Genomic DNA, 15,733 nt, shown 5'->3' with positions numbered 1-15,733 from the left:
TTTTTTCTGGAAAAGAAATGTACATTTCGTTAACATTCACAATGTTACCTTTTAATCAGCAAGCCAATAGTATTACATATATATTGATTTTATTCTATAAGCATCTTAGCAGTTTCAGAGAATGACGGTAGAGAATGTCTAACAAAACTAAAATCCCCTTACTTTTCCTGAGAATGCGATAAATTTTTTTAGCCATGCACAGAACGCATAGTTTCTTCCTGATCCCAGGTTGTCTGATTCTTGCCCTCAGATATTGATAACACCAATATGTTACATTTTGCTTTTCTTCTAACTAATTTTACCAAGTTGGTGATTTCTCATATACGTTTATTTTCCGTCTTTTGACGCTAATAACAACTTCTCCACGTATTTTATCACCACTGAAACTGTTGTTTCAATGCAAAATGATTCCAAGTGGGGCTATTTGTAAATCCCATCGGTACCTTCCTAGAAGTTAGGTAAAATGTGATCTAGTACCTATTTCATCACTTATAAACTGTAATCTCTTTGAACCACTTATTGATCGATCAGAGACTATACACCGCTTGGTGAAAATTCCATTCTTACTAACCTCAAAACGATTAGTTGTTGCTCTTTTGAAAAAGATGCAAACTCCTGTATAGCGGCATTCTCTGCTACCGCACTAAGTTCCAGTGTCACCTTACACTCATTTTCCCCATACTTGTTAGCTCCTCATCTACCACTTCTTACGCTTAGATATTTTCTATAGCTCTGCTAACCACTCGCACGTCTGCGAGGGCAAGCAGAATCATATCTGTCCCCATCGTAATGTATTTTCTGATGATAGAATGTTGACATCAGAACGCTGGTAAATTGAGCTTCTTATTATGGTTTTATGTGATTGTTCCAATTCCTAATTGCCTCCCTGAATCGTTTATTTTATTTATCCTGATTACCGGGTAATGTTGTCCTCCATTATCCAGTTTGCTCTTTCATATTCAAGCTGAATTTGGTAGAATTCACGCGCTCTTCTTTCAGTGACTCCATGGCTTTATTAAATTCCGCTATCTCTATATGCTGGCGAGAAACAGTCCGTTTGTTGTCATGCCACTATTTATTTTTCCTAAACACTCCCATCGCATTATACACCTTTTATTTACTATTTTCCAAGGTAGAGCTACCCACTTTCCCAAATAATAATTTATTAGTCACATCACTTAATTTCTCCAATCAAAGCCTACTTTATAATGTCTACACTTTCTTATCAGAGACTTTATTTATCCGCTACTGCTATATTCTCTCTTAGCCTATTTTACTGTTTAATTCCTGATTCATAGTTTTAGTGAAACAAAGTCTCTCCTGTCCTTCAGGCTATTTTTAAATTGCAGCAGCTGTTTGCTACAGAGTGCCAGAGTCGCCTGCTGTTTTCCTCCTATTTTGTTACAGGGCTCGTGGTGATATTTTTAAATGCTTTCTCCCTACTTCGCATCCGTTATATACTATCCATGCCTTGTTTAATACAATAGTACCAGTAGTACTGGATGTACTACAGGTACAGCTGTAGTGTTGGTGACAGAGACCCGGGTGGATGTAGTACTAACTACAGGTACAGCTGTAGTGTTGGTGACAGAGACCTGGGTGGATGTAGTACTAACTACAGGTACAGCTGTAGTGTTGGTGACAGAGACCCGGGTGGATGTAGTACTAACTACAGGTACAGCTGTAGTGTTGGTGACAGAGACCCGGGTGGATGTAGTACTAACTACAGGTACAGCTGTAGTGTTGGTGACAATGACCCGGGTGGATGTAGTACTAACTACAGGTACAGGTACAATGGTTGTTTAACACGTTATCACGTCAATGTTTTATCCTTATTTATAAGTTATTTTGCCCAATATTTATCGATTCCGTTCCTCTTCCCAGTGACAGTTAAATGCACTCTCTTTCTCAAATTACACTCAGTTAACTGTCAGAGAGGCCTGCGCATTCCTCTTCCTACCAGTTGGTCACAGACACACAGCCTGTTCTTCCTCTTTTTTCTAATCTGCTCATTCTTCACAAAGAATTGTCATTCATTAGTTTATTTTTCATTCATTCATACACACCTTTCGTTTTACCTAGAACGACCTATAGTTTCTTACCTACTGACTTAATTCACTTCCTCTACATAAGCCGGTATTATCCTACAGGATTTTCCACGATATGACGAGACTACTGCCTAACCGGGTCAGTCTGTCTTCATACCCATACTTCACCTACCCAATACTGGCCTCTATTTCGTATTAGAGCAATATCGTGGCGTGACCTACCGATTTACAGACCCCCGTTTAGCTAGATGGAGCGTTTTTATCCGCAGGATTTATTTTGCAGTTGAACCCAGCCAAATCGGGTCAGAGTTCTTCCACTTCCTATTTATTCACCCGTTCAGTCCCCCTCTTTTCAACAGGAGCGGTAGCCGTGAATACACCACCCAAGCAGACCCCTTTCTAATCTTTTTCTTAAAGGGCGGTATTCGTGGACTTTTCTACTTATTTTTTGATACGTTTATGACCCTATGAGCAGGCAGCAGCTGCCCCACACCAGGCCAGGCAGCTCAGCCAGAGAGCGCAAACAACCGCACCTAGTCAAACCACACAAGGTCCCCAAATGAATGGCTCGGTGAGAGGGGCAGTCTGAATCACACACCCCAACACAGGTCGCCCGCTCAGGTTGATTGGGCTGCGTTGTACACACATCCCAAAACAAATCCCGAGACAGTCGAGCAGAATCAGACGGAACAACTCCCTCAACCAACCCAAACACGTGGGTCCGTTCGAACCGACCGATCAGAACGAGTGCATGCCCCCTCCGCTAAACGCCCGACACCCGCAAGTTTCACAGCCCCTAGTCACTTAGTCCTTACACCTGCACATCTGTTTATTTATCTATTTTTAACAACCCCCAAAATCACACATGCATGCAATTCATTGAATTCAAAAGTTCTTCAACATTTACTGGGTTTTTAGGAAATTTTAAAGAGAGACCTACGTGACGCCCTTCTCGCTGAGACAGGATCTCTGAAGCAATCTATACATTTCAACTACGTAAGAACAAGCTTACCTTTTAATAGTTGTGTGGCCACATTTGTTTGCAAGATTGTCCAAAGGAACTATCACCAGCCCGGAACGTCACTCTTTGCGATCCCTTGGTCTCCTGGCAAAAAGCTCGCCAAATTATGTTGTGGAGAATCATTTCAAAATATAACACTTACAAGAACTTGTGAATTCAATATAGGCTTTTAATACAAACATATCAGAAGCCTAGATGGTCCGCGGAACACACACTTTTCTAGAGCACTGGCTCTGATTTATACACATACAACATATGAGTCCATCCCACATGCAAATGAAGTTACTTCCCTCAGTCCATCTGCCACCATTATCTTTCAATATGTGCTTCCTGCTTGTTCAGCTCGATAACGCCCATATCTGCTTTCAGTCAAGTTATAATGGTGACAGGACCTCTTCATGTCCCAAAAATAATACATGCCCATCTTATCCTATGGGCCCCCTTACGTTCAGCCTGGTGTGTTGTTTGGTATGTCTGTCATTATTAGGACTCATAGACTATGTGTCTCTTCTCTTCATGTCCTAAAAATATATGCCCTATGTCTATAGTCCATCCATTGGTCATTTGGCTGACCCCCTCCTTTGTATGTCCCTCTGAATTTGGTTTGTCCAGCTGTCCTATGCTCTCATGGCCTTACTCTGGCCTCCTGTCCTATACAATAGACAATGCATTTTACCAGAATGGCAAATGCACTCTAAGTGTATCTTTCTCTTGTGTTACAGTATTATGTTTCTCCCTATATGTACATCTTTCTCCCACAATGCCCACTCAGACCCTCCCCTATAGGTTTAGCTTGTGCGGAGTCCGCACCTTGGGGGGGGGGGCTGTCACGTTCTGACCATAGTTATTTTGTGCTTTCCTTGTTTTAGTATTGGTCAGGACGTGAGCTGGGTGGGCATTCTATGTTATGGTTCTCAATCAGAGGCAGGTGTTAGTCATTGTCTCTGATTGGGAACCATATTTAGGTAGCCTGTTTTGTGTTGGGTTTTGTGGGTGGTTGTTTCCTGTCTTTGTGTTTGCTGCACCAGATGGGGCTGTTTCGGTTTTGCCATGTTTATTGTTTTGTAGTTTGTTCATGTTAAGTGTCTCTTATTAAAGAACCATGAACTTCAACCATGCTGTGTTTTGGAAGAAAGCCATTACACCCAAACCTTAACCATTCATAATGAGGCCCTAAACTTAATGTTTAAACTCTATCCCAAACCTTAACCATTCATAATGAGGCCCTAATCTTAATGTTTAAACTCTATCCCAAACCTGAACCATTCATAATGAGGCCCTAATCTTAATGTTTAAACTCTATCCCAAACCTTAACCATTCATAATGAGGCCCTAATCTTAATGTTTAAACTCTATCCCAAACCTTAACCATTCATAATGAGGCCCAACACATTGTGTTAACACAGGCTTGGCCAACTATCATCACAACACATTGTGTTAACACAGGCTGGGCCAACTATCATCACAACACATTGCGTTAACACAGGCTGGGCCAACTATCATCACAACACATTGTGTTGACACAGGCTGGGCCAACTATCATCAAAACAGGCTTGGCCAACTATCATCACAACACATTGTGTTAACACAGGCTGGGCCAACTATCATCACAACAGGCTGGGCCAACTATCATCACAACACATTGCGTTAACACAGGCTGGGCCAACTATCATCACAACACATTGTGTTAACACAGGCTGGGCCAACTATCATCACAACAGGCTTGGCCAACTATCATCAAAACAGGCTGGGCCAACTATCATCAAAACAGGCTTGGCCAACTATCATCACAACACATTGTGTTAACACAGGCTGGGCCAACTATCATCACAACACATTGTGTTAACACAAGCTGGGCCAACTATCATCACAACACATTGTGTTAACACAAGCTTGGCCAACTATCATCACAACACATTGTGTTAACACAGGCTGGGCCAACTATCATCACAACAGGCTTGGCCAACTATCATCACAACACATTGTGTGAACACAAGCTGGGCCAACTATCATCACAACACATTGTGTTAACACAGGCTTGGCCAACTATCATCACAACACATTGTGTGAACACAAGCTGGGCCAACTATCATCACAACACATTGTGTTAACACAGGCTTGGCCAACTATCATCACAACACATTGTGTGAACACAAGCTGGGCCAACTATCATCACAACACATTGTGTTAACACAGGCTGGGCAAACTATCATCACAACACATTGTGTTAACACAGGCTGGGCCAACTATCATCACAACAGGCTTGGCCAACTATCGTCACAACACATTGTGTTAACACAGGTGTGACCAACTACAGTGGGGCAAAAAAGTATTTAGTCAGCCACCAATTGTGCAAGTTCTCCCACTTAAAAAGATGAGAGAGGCCTGTAATTTTCATCATAGGTACACTTCAACTATGACAGACAAATTGAGGGGAAAAAAATCCAGAAAATCACATTTTTAATCAATTTATTTGCAAATTATGGTGGAAAATAAGTATTTGGTCAATAACAAAAGTTTACACAGCAACTCGTATCTCTCAGAGTCACTATTCCAATAAGACCTAATTGAAACACAAAGCAGAAAATGGAATCAGAGCTGTGTGTGTCATTCTCATTCTCTCTCACAAAACACACACACACACACACACACACACACACACACACACACACACACACACACACACCTCGAGCTCAATCTAGCCATCTCTGGTCACTGTCAGTAGCTAGTTAATGAGAAGGGGACTAAAATCAATATACACACCATGGGAGGAATTCCTGATTACCTAGCCCCCGTGTCTGTCTGTCTGTCTGTCTGTCTATGTGTGTGTGTGTGTGTGTGTGTGTGTCTGTGTGTGTGTCCTTTATCTTCCTCAGTGGGGAAAGAGAGAAATGACATTTGAAGACAAACGTCGTCCTGAATCATTTCTGCAGACTAATCTCTCCCTCCCTCTCTCTCTTCCTCCCTCTCTCTCTTTTGCTCTCCCTCCACAGCAACTCATATCTCTCAGAGAGTCACTGATGTCACCCAGCCCATCAGGGCTCAAAGGCCCCCAATTACCAAATATAAAGCAACTTCCACACACCCTCTCTCTCTTTCCCTCTGTTCTGACTCTCTACCCTCCCTCTCTCGCTATTCCCTCTGTTCTGACTCTCTACCCTCCCTCTCTCTCTCTTTCCCTCTGTTCTGACTCTCTACCCTCCCTCTCTCGCTCTTCCCTCTGTACTGACTCTCTACCCTCCCTCTCTCGCTCTTCCCTCTGTACGGACTCTCTACCCTCCCTCTCTCTCTCTTTCCCTCTGTTCTGACTCTCTACCCTCCCTCTCTCGCTCTTCCCTCTGTTCGGACTCTCTACCCTCCCTCTCTCGCTCTTCCCTCTGTACTGACTCTCTACCTTCCCTCTCTCTCTCTGTCCCTCTGTTCTGACTCTCTACCCTCCCTCTCTCTCTCTTTCCCTCTGTTCTGACTCTCTACCCTCACTCTCTCTCTCTTTCCCTCTGTTCGGACTCTCTACCCTCTCTCTCTTTCCATCTGTTCTGACTCTCTACCCTCCCTCTGTTCTGACTCTCTACCCTCCCTCTCTCTCTCTTTCCCTCTGTTCTGACTCTCTACCCTCCCTCTCTCGCTCTTCCCTCTGTTCTGACTCTCTACCCTCCCTCTCGCTCTTTCCATCTGTTCTGACTCTCTCCCCTCCCTCTCTCTCTTTCCATCTGTTCTGCTACATCTAATCAAATCACTACCCACTACCCAAATCACTAACTTTACCTACATGTATATATTACCTCAAATACCTAGAAGAGAGTAATAGGATACGGCATGTGTCAAAATTGATTGAATGCTGACAGGTGTCAAAAATGATTGATTGCTGACCTTATGACCTGATGACATGTACTGAATATGTGCCCCCCCCCCCCCTGTTCGTGTGGTCATGTGTTAGAGGGTGTTTGAACTTTGGGGCCCATGCCCCCTCCACCCCCCAGTTTTATCTCCCTTATGGTTGTTATCTATGAAGCAGGAATGTCTGGGGCTATAGATAGCGCTGGGGCCTCAGCATTATAAATGTCCAGAACAAGCCATTTTTAAGACCTGAATATGTGTGTGTGTGTGGGTGTGTGTGTGTGTGTGTGTGTGTGTGTGTGTGTGTGTGTGTGTGTGTGTGTGTGTGTGTGTGTGTGTGTGTGTGTGTGTGTGTGTGTGTGTGAAACAAGGTCCCTTGGCATTGTGTCCATTTCAGGCTTTAAACAACAATTAAACAGCCATCTAAATAATGTTTCTCAGCCTAGTTTCCTATTTAGTTCTCTTTATATGTACAGGCACAGAGCTTCCAGATGGCTCCAGCCTAAGGATTTTCAGTGCATGTACACACGGGGAGATTAGAACCCCAAAGAAAAGATCCTAAAGGTACTTTCAGATTCAGGTTTATCATGACAGCCGCTTTATGAAAGGCCTTTACTTATGGCTAAACAGCTTCTACACAGCTCATTAATTAATGCTGTGGGATGAAATTAGGTGTTTCTAGGAGGTCTTAAACAGATCTACAGTGAAACAAACATGTACACTCTACACACATATTTATTGACTTTTAAAAAGACCACAGTAACAGGACAGAATTTGTGCAAATGCGACTAAATCTGCTAGTGGATATTAAATGTACAACAGTAGTATTCTGTAACAAGCAATACGTGTTAAACATGTGGCACAGGCAATCATGACAGCCTCTTTATGAAAGGCCTTTAACTATGGCTAAACAGTTTTCTACACATCTTATTAATTAATGATGTACCCAGGATTTACAGGCAGGATGGTTGATCTACACAGGGAGGGAAAACTTACGGAGTTATGATGGAGCGGGCGTCTTTGAGTTGGTGAATTGGAAACGGATAATGGTCAGGGCTAACCGGACCCTTTATCTGTAAGAAATAGTAAACATTTTGGAATTATAACATGTGTTAAAATGTAGGTACTAAATATTTTGAATTAAATCACGGGTTTTAAAAATGTATCTCACGCTTTAACGATAGGGGAAGAGGGGGTTTAGGGGAGTTATTAACGTTATGGAAAACAATATTCACACTATGTGGATTATAAACATGTACATACATAGAGAACCAACACATCAAGATCTAACAGGGATGTGGGGCGATTCATAGTACAACAGGAGGCTTCTGTAACCTGCAATACGTGTTAAATATGTTTTACATACATCCACGACTGAATGGTTTCACAAACTACCTTTAAAGGTTTTGTAAGAAAGTTGTAACAGGCCTCATTCAACAGTCTAGAGATGAACCTAGAGACACCAAAAACATCACCGTTTAGAGCAGCTTGGAGATTATTACCCATGTAAGGGGGGAGCAAAGAGCTGATTTAACCAACTCTGTACAAACCCCGACACGGGGTATGATAACTCTGTCGCGTACGTCTAATGATTATTGTAGATGTTTACAACTGAGGGAGTTGACAGTAGGTCAATGAGATGTATAAAGGCAAATTGACATAACGGACCTCAAAGACCAACAGCCTACTTAATAATATAGAATGCAGGGGTGTGTAATGAACATGTGTAACGGTTTTCTAGGTGTGGTGAAGGAGAGTCGGACCAAAACGCAGCTTGTAGATTGCGATCCATGTTTAATGGAAAAAACACACGTAAACACGAATCAATACAAAACACTACAGAAACAAATAAATGTAACGAAAACCGAAAACAGCCTATACTTGTGTCAACTAACACAGAACAAGGACATCAGGACACTAAGGACAATCACCCACGACAAACTCAAAGAATATGGCTGCCTAAATATGGTTCCCAATCAGAGACAACGATAAGCACCTGCCTCTGATTGAGAACCACTCCAGACAGCCATAGACTTTCCTAGATTTACATTTACATTTAAGTCATTTAGCAGACGCTCTTATCCAGAGCGACTTACAAATTGGTGCGTTCACCTTATGACATCCAGTGGAACTGCCACTTTACAATAGTGCATCTAAATCTTTTAAGGGGGTGAGGGGGTGGGAAGGATTACTTTATCCTATCCTAGGTATTCCTTAAAGAGGTGGGGTTTCAGGTGTCTCCGGAAGGTGATTGACTCCGCTGTCCTGGCGTCGTGAGGGAGTTTGTTCCACCATTGGGGGGCCAGAGCAGCGAACAGTTTTGACTGGGCTGAGCGGGAACTGTACTTCCTCAGTGGTAGGGAGGCGAGCAGGCCAGAGGTGGATGAACGCAGTGCCCTTGTTTGGGTGTAGGGCCTGATCAGAGCCTGGAGGTAGTGAGGTGCCGTTCCCCTCACAGCTCCGTAGGCAAGCACCATGGTCTTGTAGTGGATGCGAGCTTCAACTGGAAGCCAGTGGAGAGAGATAACCCCACTAGCTACAATCCCAAATACATACACTCCAAAATCCCAAGACAAAACACACCACAATACAAAAACTCCATGCCACACCCTGGCCTGACCCAATACATGAAGAAAAAAACACAAAATACTTAGACCAGGGCGTGACAGAACCCCCCCCTAAGGTGCGGACTCCCGAACGCACCTCAAAACAATAGGGAGGGTCCGGGTGGGCGTCTGTCCATGGTGGCGGCTCCGGCGCGGGACGTGGAACCCACTCAGTCAATGTCTTAGTCCCCTCTCCTCGCGTCCCTGGATAGACCACCCTCGCCGCCGACCATGGCCTAGTAGTCCTCACCCAGAACCCCACTGGACTGAGGAGCAGATCGGGACTGAAGGACAGCTCGGGACTGAGGCAGCTCGGGACTGAGGGGAAGCTCGGGAGTGAGAGAAAGCTCGGGAGTGAGAGAAAGCTCGGGAGTGAGAGAAAGCTCGGGAGTGAGAAGAAGCTCAGGCAGGTTGATGGTTCCGGCAGATCCTGGCTGACTGGCGGATCCTGGCTGTCTAGCAGATCTGGCAGATCCTGGCGGATCCTGGCTGACTGGCGGATCCTGGCCGACTGGCGGATCCTGGCTGACTGGTGGATCCTGGCTGACTGGTGGATCCTGGCTGACTGGTGGATCCTGGCTGACTGGTGGATCCTGGCCGACTGGCGGATCCTGGCAGATCCTGGCCGACTGGCAGATCCTGGCCGACTGGCAGATCCTGGCCGACTGGCACTACTGGCAGATCCTGGCCGACTGGCACTACTGGCAGATCCTGGCAGACTGGTGGATCCTGGCTGACTGGTGGATCTAACTGATCCTGACAGACTGGCGACGCTGGGCAGACTGGCGGCGCTGGGCAGACTGGCGGCGCTGGGCAGACTGGCGGCGCTGGGCAGACTGGCGACGCTGGGCAGACTGGCGACGCTGGGCAGACTGGGAGCACTGGCGACGCTGGGCAGACTGGCGGCGCTGGGCAGACTGGGGGCACTGGCGGCGCTGGGCAGACTGGTGGCACTGGCGGTGCTGGGCAGACTGGCGGCACTGGCGGTGCTGGGCAGACTGGTGGCACTGGCGGCGCTGGGCAGACTGGCGGCACTGGGCAGACTGGGCACTGGGCAGACTGGCGGCACTGGGCAGACTGGCGGCACTGGCGGCGCTGGGCAGACTGGCGGCTCCTTGCAGACTGACAGCTCCTTGCAGACTGACAGCTCCTTGCAGACTGACAGCTCTTTGCAGACTGACAGCTCTGGCTGCTTCATGTTGACTGACAGCTCTGGCTGCTCCTTGCAGACTGGCTGCTCCATGCAGACTGGCAGCTCCTTGCAGACTGGCAGCTCTGGCTGCTCCATGTAGACTGACAGCTCTGGCTGCTCCATGCAGACTGGCTGCTTCATGCAGACTGGAAGCTCTGGCTGCGCTGAACAGGCGGGAGGCTCCGGCAGCGCAGGAGAGGAGAAAGGCTCTGGCTGCGCTAAACAGGCGGGAGGCTCCGGCAGCGCTGTAGAGGAGGAAGGCTCTGGCTGCACTGAACAGGCGGGAGGCTCCGGCAGCGCTGTAGAGGAGAAAGGCTCTGGCTGCGCTAAACAGGCGGGAGACTCCAGCAGCGCAGGAGAGGAGAAAAGCGCTGGCTGCGCTGAACAGGCGAGGCGCACTGAAGGCCTGGTGCGTGGTGCTGGAACTGGTGGTACTGGATCGAGGACACGCACAGGAAGCCTGGTGCGGGGAGCTGCTACCGGAGGACTGGAGTGTGGAGGTGGCACAGGATGGGCTAGACCGTGAAGGCGTACTGGAGATCTTGAGAGCAGTGTTGGCACAGGACGTGCACAAGGCTAGGGATGTGCACAGGAGGCCTGGTGCGTGAGGCTGGCACCAACTTCACCAGCCGACTAACACGCACCTCAGGACGAGTATGGAGCGCTAACCCAGGTGCCATCAAATCCCCAACACGTTCCGTCGGGCGAATTCCATGCAAAAAGCACCAACACAGCAACTCCCTCATTTCTCTCTCCTCCAATTTCCCCATTAACTCCTTCACAGTCTCGGTTTCGCTCACCTCCAACACCGGCTCTGGTTCTGGTCTCCTCCTTGGCTCCTCACGATAAACAGGGAGAGTTGGCTCAGGTCTGACCCCTGACTCTGCCACACTCTCCCTGAGCCTCCCCCCCAAGACATTTTTGGGGCTGATTCTCAAGCTTCCATCCGCTACGCCGTGCTGCCTCCTCATATCTGCGCCTCTCAGCTTTCGCCGCCTCCAGTTCTTCCTTGGGGCGGCGATATTCTCCAGGCTGAGCCCAGGGTCCTTTACCGTCCAGTTCTTCCTCCCATGTCCATTTCTCCAGGTGGTGCAGCCTCTCCCACTGCAGCTGCTGCTGCTCCTGCTGCTGCTGCCTCTGTTGCCTCTCCTGTGGCTCCTGCCTGTTAACACGCTGCTTGGTCCGTTGGTGGTGGGTGATTCTGTAACGGTTTTCTAGGTGTGGTGAAGGAGAGTCGGACCAAAACGCAGCGTGTAGATTGCGATCCATGTTTAATGGAAAAAACACACGTAAACACGAATCAATACAAAACACTACAGAAACAAATAAATGTAACGAAAACCGAAAACAGCCTATACTTGTGTCAACTAACACAGAACAAGGACATCAGGACACTAAGGACAATCACCCACGACAAACTCAAAGAATATGGTTGCCTAAATATGGTTCCCAATCAGAGACAACGATAAGCACCTGCCTCTGATTGAGAACCACTCCAGACAGCCATAGACTTTGCTAGATAACCCCACTAGCTACAATCCCAAATACATAATAATCACATACCCAAGAATATTTATGTAGAAAAGGCCAATGGAGTTGGTGGAATAATCCTTTAATTCATGTCCATTTACTCAGCTGGGCCAGTGGCGCTTTAATTAGGTCAGGTGGAAATGTCCGACAGATCTCAACTCCATAAAATGAGGAAATTGCCATCGCCTGATCTCGCTTCTTTCTCTTCCTTAACTCCATCTGTATTTTGTATGTATAAATGAACAACGACCGTGACGCTATATACCAAATGTGCTGACACAAGCACCTAACATAGACAATCACCCAACAATGACAACACAGGCTACCTAAATATGGTTCCCAATCAGAGACAACGACTAACACCGGCCTCTGATTGAAAACCATATCAGGCCAAACACAGAAAAGACAAACTAGACATACAGCATAGAATGTTCACTCAGATCACCCCCATACCAACCAAAACCTATAAACATACATAGCAAACTATGGTCAGGGCCTGACACACCCATACCAACCAAAACCTATAAACATACATAGTAAACTATGGTCAGGGTGTGACACCCCCATACCAACCAAAACCTATAAACATACATAGTAAACTATGGTCAGGGCCTGACACACCCATACCAACCAAACCCTATAAACATACATAGCAAACTATGGTCAGGGCGTGACACAAACCTATTGGGAATTCTTGATCAATCAAAATGTACCTGTTTTCCGTATAGAATGACTTGTATACAGATTATATTACAACTTTTTGTGTTTTGACTTAGTGGTTGTTTCTTTACTAACTAGGAAAACTCAACAGTGTGTAAGTCTGAGAAACATTATTGAGCTGGTTGGTTTATTGTTGTTGAAAGCTTGAAATGTACACACATTGAGAAGTGATATTGCAGCAACAGTTTTAAAGTGGGTAATCTTATCATATATATATATATAAATGCATGTTTGAATTAGAGCTCCTTTAAAGTGTTTTAGATTATGATAATAATGTTATATTATTTTTATAATAATACATATCTGCAAACCAAATGTATTTCTGAAAAGCCCTTTTTGCATCTTCAATAGTTGTAGATGTTCCAACGTTCGTAGATGATCCTCAGGGGCATCTAACAACCTGGGTTGTTGTAGAGTGGGTTTATAACAACCTGGGTTGTTGTAGAGTGGGTTTATAACAACCTGGGTTGTTGTAGAGTGGGTTTATAACAACCTGGGTTGCTGTAGAGTGGGCTTATAACAACCTGGGTTGTTGTAGAGTGGGCATCTAACAACCTGGGTTGTTGTAGAGTGGGTTTATAACAACCTGGGTTGTTGTAGAGTGGGCTTATAACAACCTGGGTTGTTGTAGAGTGGGCATCTAACAACCTGGGTTGTTGTAGAGTGGGCTTATAACAACCTGGGTTGTTGTAGAGTGGGCTTATAACAACCTGGGTTGTTGTAGAGTGGGTTTATAACAACCTGGGTTGTTGTAGAGTGGGCTTATAACAACCTGGGTTGTTGTAGAGTGGGCTTATAACAACCTGGGTTGTTGTAGAGTGGGTTTATAACAACCTGGGTTGTTGTAGAGTGGGTTTATAACAACCTGGGTTGTTGTAGAGTGGGTTTATAACAACCTGGGTTGTTGTAGAGTGGGCTTATAACAACCTGGGTTGTTGTAGAGTGGGCTTATAACAACCTGGGTTGTTGTAGAGTGGGCATATAACAACCTGGGTTGTTGTAGAGTGGGTTTATAACAACCTGGGTTGTTGTAGAGTGGGCTTATAACAACCTGGGTTGTTGTAGAGTGGGCTTATAACAACCTGGGTTGTTGTAGAGTGGGCTTATAACAACATAACAACCTGGGTTGTTGTAGAGTGGGCTTATAACAACCTGGGATGTTGTAGAGTGGGCTTATAACAACCTGGGTTGTTGTAGAGTGGGCTTATAACAACCTGGGTTGTTGTAGAGTGGGCTTATAACAACCTGGGTTGTTGTAGAGTGGGCTTATAACAACCTGGGTTGTTGTAGAGTGGGCTTATAACAACCTGGGTTGTTGTAGAGTGGGTTTATAACAACCTGGGTTGTTGTAGAGTGGGTTTATAACAACCTGGGTTGTTGTAGAGTGGGTTTATAACAACCTGGGTTGTTGTAGAGTGGGCTTATAACAACCTGGGATGTTGTAGAGTGGGCTTATAACAACCTGGGTTGTTGTAGAGTGGGCTTATAACAACCTGGGTTGTTGTAGAGTGGGTTTATAACAACCTGGGATGTTGTAGAGTGGGCTTATAACAACCTGGGTTGTTGTAGAGTGGGCTTATAACAACCTGGGTTGTTGTAGAGTGGGTTCAACACTCAGGAGTCAATGTCCTAGTCTTTTTCATAGCCTGTGAGAGAGAATATATTCCACAGCCTTGGTTTCTAATCATACTTTCTAATCAATAAGTGGGTCAAGTTGACCCTAAGAGGGCAGAAGTTATTGTTTACAAACAGTGTGAATAAAAAAAAGTTGTTTCATTGTATAAATAGTCTTCATTTTTAAAAACATACATGTAAATGCCTAGAATTAATACCTCTGGTGATTCTGCGCAATGCACTTGGTCCACAGTTGTGATAATAATAAAAATAAAATATTAAACGTTGTCCCCCCCCCTGTTTAAAACACAAATAACTTGTGTACAGTCGCTTCCCAATCACTTATGTCCAGTAGCCTTCAGAAATATCTATTAGGAGGGATTCACTTATTCACATCTCTTTTTTAATCTGTCCTGGCAGCTAAATATTCGGGCCTGTGGGTTTGCGCTAAAGCTGTGGTAACATAGTGTTAAAGTATATGCTCCATGTTCTGTCCCTAACTATCGAAAGCACGGAATGAGTTTCGGGAGATATCCTGTATGCAACACCCTGTATATTTGGTTTAGAGAACAATGGCTGTGAATTCAAACAACAGGAGGGGATGTCGAGACATTCTGTCTACAACCGGGGTGGGGGGCACCGGGCTCTGCTTAGAGATATCAATGTTTAACCCTGGGGTGGGGGGCACCGGGCTCTGCTTAGAGATATCAATGTTTAACCCTGGGGTGGGGGGCACCGGGCTCTGCTTAGAGATATCAATGTTTAACCCTGGGGTGGGGGGGGGGGGGACCGGGGCTCTGCTTAGAGATATCAATGTTTAACCCTGGGGTGGGGGGCACCGGGGCTCTGCTTAGAGATATCAATGTTTAACCCTGGGGTGGGGGCACCGGGGCTCTGCTTAGAGATATCAATGTTTAACCCTGGGGTGGGGGCACCGGGCTCTGCTTAGAGATATCAATGTTTAACCCCGGGGTGGGGGGCACCGGGCTCTGCTTAGAGATATCAATGTTTAACCCCGGGTGGTCGGCAGATATCTCGACATGCCTTATGCATGATAGTGCACACCTTGGTTTCAAACAATTCTCTACAGATAGAATGGGGCTACATGTTTGGGCCCGTGTTGAACACACACACCCCCTTTGTTTTTGAAACGCACACACACACA

General features: G+C 45.7%; 1 long non-coding RNA gene across 2 annotated transcripts in view; it reads right to left on the bottom strand.

The window, feature by feature from the left end:
• The window catches only part of LOC135568592 (uncharacterized), a 65,801-nt gene that overhangs the window by 32,275 nt on the left and 17,793 nt on the right, over positions 1-15,733 (bottom strand). Inside the window, exons 2-3 of one of the 2 annotated variants that reach the window (XR_010462694.1) lie at positions 7,903-7,979; positions 2,759-3,153 (exon numbers count right to left, since the gene is read on the bottom strand). This is a non-coding gene — a long non-coding RNA (uncharacterized LOC135568592). Of the gene's footprint in view, positions 1-2,758; positions 3,154-7,902; positions 7,980-15,733 lie in introns of those variants that run through there. The other variant, XR_010462695.1, reaches the window with a different exon arrangement.

Source organism: Oncorhynchus nerka, unplaced genomic scaffold (assembly GCF_034236695.1).
Source record: "Oncorhynchus nerka isolate Pitt River unplaced genomic scaffold, Oner_Uvic_2.0 unplaced_scaffold_1458, whole genome shotgun sequence".
Classification (NCBI taxonomy): Eukaryota; Metazoa; Chordata; class Actinopteri; order Salmoniformes; family Salmonidae; genus Oncorhynchus; species Oncorhynchus nerka.
Note: the sequence above shows the minus strand (reverse complement) of the source record. Positions and strands in the feature narration are given on the sequence as shown.